Source organism: Puccinia triticina, chromosome 3A (assembly GCF_026914185.1).
Source record: "Puccinia triticina chromosome 3A, complete sequence".
Classification (NCBI taxonomy): domain Eukaryota; kingdom Fungi; phylum Basidiomycota; class Pucciniomycetes; order Pucciniales; family Pucciniaceae; genus Puccinia; species Puccinia triticina.
The window spans coordinates 6,042,116-6,048,895 of record NC_070560.1 but is presented as its reverse complement, the minus strand read 5'-3'; positions in this window follow the sequence as shown (position 1 = coordinate 6,048,895).

Genomic DNA, 6,780 nt, shown 5'->3' with positions numbered 1-6,780 from the left:
ACGTCATAAGTTCAATAACAGGTACTCAAATTGCAGTGGCGGGTGCCGGGTACCCACTGGCCATCTCTAGAGCCAAAGGAAGAAAAAAATCAAGATCAAATCTATGAAAAGCTGAAGGAGGAAATAATGCTAGAATCCTGCTTAAATATCTTAGATAGATAATACTGATCAAACTTGTAGTTTAGATGATGATAATGAAGAAAATTTGAAACAAAATAAGGAAAAAACCCAAGAAAACTTCTAAAAATCTAGATGAAAATGCGCTTGAACACACTGCTGATCAGACTGAGAAAAAATCTGCCAAAAAATTCAAAGAACATGATGATTCTGAATACAAAATAGATGCAGAAGAGGACAAAAGTGATAATCCGGTGTGAGAATAAAGAATGGTTGGTGGGTAGAAAAGTCCACTAGCCGCCTTCTTCAAGAATATATGTGTCCAGGCTGAGTAATTATTGGTGTCTTGGCTCCGCACTGCTACCATCCGCTAGCCTTCAGCGCTCCTCAACGGTATTATGTGGAAAGATTTGAAATTCTAAACTTCAATAACTTTCAAATATTGTAACATTAGAGATAATTAGGCAGCACATTTATTGAAAAATTCAAATAACTCAGAGAATGGAACAAAATTGTGGGTGAGGTCAATTTTGGGTGTGCCCAAAAGCTGATTTGAATTTAGTATGAGCTACACTGACATCTGAAATTCAATCTGTAGATAATTTGTTATTTTACTACTTTGTAAAATCTAAATATACTATATGAGGAGGGTTTTGATGTGACTCATATTACATGAGATGATAGAGATTAAGAAGGCTTGAATAGCAAGGGAGGTAAAACATGCCAAGTTTGAGAGGTAAAATGTTTCCTTGTTTCCTCTATTGCTGTAGGGCCAATTTTGAAAATCTCAAGAACAATCATTTCCATGGTTGCATTCAAGTCTCCTGGATTTTGACACACCCAGTCCATGGCTGCCCTGCTGCAGGAAGACTTGCAGTTGATATTGTGCTGGAACAGGCAAGTGGGGGGGGGGGGAAGGGATATCAGTGAGTGGTGACCCATCTGTTGGAGTCAGTGAGTGGTGAACTAGCTATTGGAGTTCTGATGAGGTGGCTTGGGTAGATGTTTGGCAGAACAGAAGGATGGATTGGTACCCTGCAGCGGCAGAGCCGCCTTGGCCTCTAGTTTCCCCCCAAATCATGGGAAGTTTGTAAAAACATTTCATTGAATCCTGAATCACTTTCAACACAATCATAAAAAGCTTCTGATTTGTTTCTAACACACTCCAGAATCATTTCCTAATGCACATCCAACTGATGTCCAACCAAAACTCACATAAAATTCAGCTGTGGCACTCCCTGGAGAGTGGGAACATATCTCCCCTGGTGATTGATTGCGGACAGAATCATCAGGCTCTTATATGTGAATACTATGGAGAACTCCGCAGACTTCCTCACAAAACCAACAGGCTGTGTAATCATTTGTTGTTCATTGTCTGACATAGGGGTAGTCCAAGCCTCTTAGGCTGCTTTGAATATTGCAACTCAAAGCATAGAAGGCTGTAAGAATACAGGCCTAGGTGACCAGTGCCGCGCTCACAAAGTGAGACAGTTGCCTTGAGCTCAATCAGCTGCGGAGCATGGTAAGCACAGCAAAACACTCCCGCAGTCCCGCAAGGTGACATGAGGATGGCACACTTATCACACCTTCCCAGTGCATGCAGGTACAGAACTTGTTAGCTCCAAGACCCAACTTGCGGAAACTCCCAAGCAAGGTTTGTTACAGGAAATGATATTGGACAACACCAAAGGTTTATTTGATGCTCCTAACTTTCTAACACAACAGTCAATGCTAATGATCAATATAGTCCCTGCAGATCTTGATCACTTGGATAAGACTCAAGTCACTAAACCATCCAACCAGAAAGGAAAGGATACTGGTGAGTGACAAGTTCCTAGGCCTGAAAGGACCAGCACAGGGTAAGTAGCTAAAAAAATGGCTCTGTCAACAATGGGAAGTTACTTATGTTACATTATCCAGTGGTATTTTTGTAACGTAACTTCCCACCGTTACCAGATAATGTGCTATTGTTATCTGGTGAAATGTTCCTGCGTTTGTTTGGATAATGTAACGGAGGGGACTTTCCGCCTTGATGCTGCAAAAAATAACGCTGATAACGTGCTAACCGCGTTATCTGGCGTAAAGGCACCGTAAAATGGGAAAAAAACCTGTGTCATCCGCACGTCATCCTCTCCAGATTGCGGGGGAGAACGTAACGGGTATAATAAAACATAAAAAAAACAAAAAAAACGTAACTAAAACAACGCTGATGTTAGCACAACAATGACGGCACCAATTCAGTTACGTTATCCGTTACTTTTTGTTACAGATAACGTAACCTCCCATTGTTGGCTCTGTTAATGCAGAACACATTGCTGGATCACTGCTGTTGCAATTTCTTGGCTCCCAGGTCAATTAAGAGCAACAAAGTCGTTCCAACTAAGTAAGAAATCTTACTAGAGTTCCAAGGGAGAAAGATTAAGGCTGATAAGAAAATATACCTCTTATCCAGCTCACTAACTGTGAAATTAATCTCAATCTTACTAAAGAGGCCACTTGCCTGCTTCTAGGTAACAGCTCCTTTCCTTCTATTAACTATCACAGTTGTTATCCTCCTCAGCCATTTACATAGACAAAAATTCTAATGAGAAAAAATCTTCTAGATCTTTGAATTCTCTCACGGTCAACATAGTGGTGAAACTCTGCACTCCGCAAGCACAATTCCGCAGTTGTAAAATAAGGGTCATGGAAAACTATTCCAATACTCTAGTATGTCCGTAAGTGTAAGTACAATGATGAGTAGTAAGTAAGATTCTGAAAAGAGAAGAGAAACCTTGAGCCTCCTCCATGCGCACCAGGATGGTGGGCAGTTACGTTGACAAGTCATACATTAATTCTATCTATAAGTTAGATTCTGGTGGCCTATATCTTTGTTTATTGGCAATTCAAATAAAAAAAAAAGCTTTATGTGGTTATAATGAATCATTCTATCACATTTGGAGACATAGGCTTTACCTCTGTAAAAAATTATTCCTGAAAAGAAACCCAAAATTAGTTATCCAAGCAAATGGTTACGGATAACTGAATTTTTGACCTAGATTTAAAGATTAAAAAGCAGCCAGTGAGCCATGTAAATACAATGAATATATGTTAGGAGGACTATCAAGCAACACAAAGATGAAATAAAAATCCTATTGCACATCTCTACAGCTTTTTACAGTCAGTACTTGCAGACAGATTTTCATCTGGATAACTGCCCACCCTCAGTGACCTCTGTTCCCACCCAATCCTGCAATTCAATGCTTTCCTGCACTAGTCTGTCATCTCCACCCAATTTCCGCACTTCACTTTCCCAGGCTCTGCTCCTCTCCGACGCTTGACCTCCCATGTCCTCTCCCCAGCCCCCTCTCACCAGTTCCACCCACTTCAGCTGCCCTGGCTCGCCACTGCTATCAGTCCCCAAATTTGGTCCACCGCAGTCCAGCTCTACTTGTCTGCTCCGTTCTGCCTCCCAATCCAAATCCAAATCCCACGGTCTGCAATCCGCATAACATTGAATTCGTACTTTCTGTGCGCATGCGACTTTCTGTAAGCTTTTTCTGTTGTGCTTTCCTGACATCATCCTCAGTGCTTATGTCACCAAATGCACTCTGAGCTCAGCTGTTTGTGCATTCCTGCCTGCGCTATTGCCAGTTATTAATCAAACTCACAATATACTCTCTCCTTCTCCCTCTCTTCCTACAGCCAATCCAAAAAAGCTTGGCTTCCTTGTGAGGAATTCCCACCCAAACTATGTATTGGATTTGCCAATAATTGCTGTCAAGGTTGGACATATGTATATTCATGCCCACCTCATTCTTATATGCAGGTTGCATATACAGCAGCCAAGTAAATCCAATAAGCCACTTCCTTTTATTTTTTCTCCATTCTGATTTCAGAATTGAGTGATTCAGCTGATTTTACTCCGGATGCCCCTCTACTGCCGGCTGCAAGGTTGGACAGTGCCGGTCCCAGTGGCCGGCATGTTTTGTTTTGCTATCAAACAGCTTGGTTTGTGGCATCCTGCAAGTCTGAATATCGTGTGTCCAACCTTGATGTTGGATGCACATAGGTTGGCAAATCCAAAAGGAATTTCCGCTGGAAATTCCTTCCAAGGAAGCCAAGCTTTTTTGGATTGGCTGTGTTTGCAATTTCTTTATCCCAAGAAATCCAAATTTCTTGTGTCCAGCTGGTACTATAGCTAAATTAACTAAGTCCCACCCTCCTACAGGTGGAGTGGTAAAACACTGGACGCATTGCGCTGACTGGAGGGAGGGAGTTACGCGCTAAACGGACTTACAGGCTGACAGCATTTGGTTTTTTGGTGGGGACTTTTTTAAAACTGCTCTCACCCATCCATTTCCTGTCCAATTTCATTATTGTTTGGATTTCCATGATGACCAAAGTCCTCTTTATCCATGTACTATACCCACCTATCCCCAACCTGTCTTCTTGATCTGCAATGTCCCTTGTAACATCATGAGTTTTGGATTCTGTACAGTGTGAACTTTGTAATATAGGATGAAGCGGACCACAGATAGTCACAAAAAATGGATCTGAGGGGTTCTGAAGGCCTTGAAAAATTCAGAAAAATTTGGAGAGATTCTCCTTGATCTTGCGAATCTTTTGTTCCCCCAAACCTTTGCTGCCCAATGGGAAAGGGTGAAGCCAGAAACATTTGAAAAAAGACATAGTTCTGATTCTGTCAGCCCAAACTTGGACGTTGGGTGAAGTCAGGGTCCCGGCGGGACAGTGTCCCCCCTCAAATAGAGGGACTTTGTTAAGTTAGGTACTATAGAGACACAGCCTCACACAAGCAATTGCCGGTAGGGCTGGACCCCGGGGACGGGGTCGCCGGGTATACCCGGCTATCCGACCCGACGGGTTGGGGCACGGCAGTGTTTTTTTCAAGGAATACCCGTCGGGTATCCTCAGGCAAAAAAGTCGGGACACTCGGCCAATCTCACGGGGACCGACAGGTATTTGGTCTCAGGAGCATATGCTTGAGACTGATTTCAAAGGTCTTTTTTATTTTTTATTGCAACTTTTAAATAAGAAGATGTCTGAATGAGAGTGAATTGGAATGAACGACATGTATTGGAAGTGAGAAATGAATCATTGTATACTATTGGTTGGTTTCAGTGACCTCGTCTTTGTTGTAAGCGAGCGGATCTAAGTCCCGTTCGATACCACTCCTTGAGACAAAGGAGGTGCTTGACTGACTGTGGGTCGAGACTTGAACGCTGAGGACCGATGATGTGTTTTGATTTGGAAAAGACTCGCTCAGACGACGCACTGGTGGCAGGAATGGCAAGGAAGCACTTTGCCATTCCTGAGAGCGAAGGGTAAGTCGTTTTTTTGCGCTTCCAGTATTCCAAAACTTCCGTGTTCCCCGGTTCGATGACCTCCTTGAGATATTGATTGATTTCCGTTTGGAGGTCATTCGCTGTCTGTAAAGATCCAAAGACATCTGCTAGTATTGAACACTGAACTGGAGTTGGTTGTGCCTTGCTGGTACCACACTTTGCGGGACTGCGATCGAAGAGCCGAGCCTGGTATTTGAAATCAGAAAGAATAGTACCGGGATCGAGTCTGATTCCAAGCCCGTCGCACAAGAATGATAGATTGTTTTCTATGTAGCCCATCTTGATACGAGGATCAAGTATCATGGCACATAGCGGAGCAGGTTTTTCCAATGCAGAGACGAGGTACTTCTTGAGTTTGATTACCATCTGCTTGGCTGGTTCCAAAAGCTGAGTGGCGTTGTACCGAGTGCGAATTTCAAGGAGTGTTTTCATTAACGATATGTAGAAAGGAATTGAGATATTGAGGGTTGGATACTTGTTTGAACAAAGGAAAAGTGTAGCTTCATTCAACGGCTTCAGGAACTCGGCAATTTGAGCCACTTTGTCCCACTCCGTAGGGTTGAGGGAATACTTCGAAGCCTCTGGGCGAAGACAAAACATGTTAAATGTTTCTTTGAGCTCTAGAGCTCAATTAAGCATTTTGTAGGTTGAGTTCCAACGAGTCTTTACATCGAGGATGGGCAGCCTAGTGTCGTCAGTGTCTTTCTTCTTGGTGGCTGGTACCGTGGGGGCGTTACTAGATCCATTTGAACGTTCATTGGACCTTTGGCTATGAGTATCAGCCGCCTCAGATAATGTTAGAAACTGCTTTCGCCGTTGCGGTGTAGCCCGAACGTAGGTTGTGAGCCCATGAATCCGAGCAACAACGGTCTTGAGATCAATACCGCTATCGTTGGGTGTCCTAGCAGAGATAGACTCATGATCCATTTCGTCTAGCGTAATTTCTTTTTCAGTGTGGTTTTCGTCCACCAACAAATCAAAGGCCCGCAGTCCATCCTTGGCGGCGAGGTTGATAACGTGAGCCATGCAGCCCAAGAGCTGTTCAGATGCGTCAAACTGGCCACCCAAAGCATGTTCGACTTTGGTGGCTAAGGTCAAGTTGTTGGATGCGTTGTCGGCGGTGATGCTCACTATTGCTTCCATCAGCCCATACGTTTCTAGGATATCAACAAATGTTTCAGCAAAATTGGCTCCAGTGTGTGCCCCTACAAGGAAAGTTGAAGTCAGAACAGAAACCTTTCACATCTATTGTAGATTCTTTTTTCCACTAACCGTGAATCACCGGCATTGCAACTGCAACATCAACAAGTTCCCATTT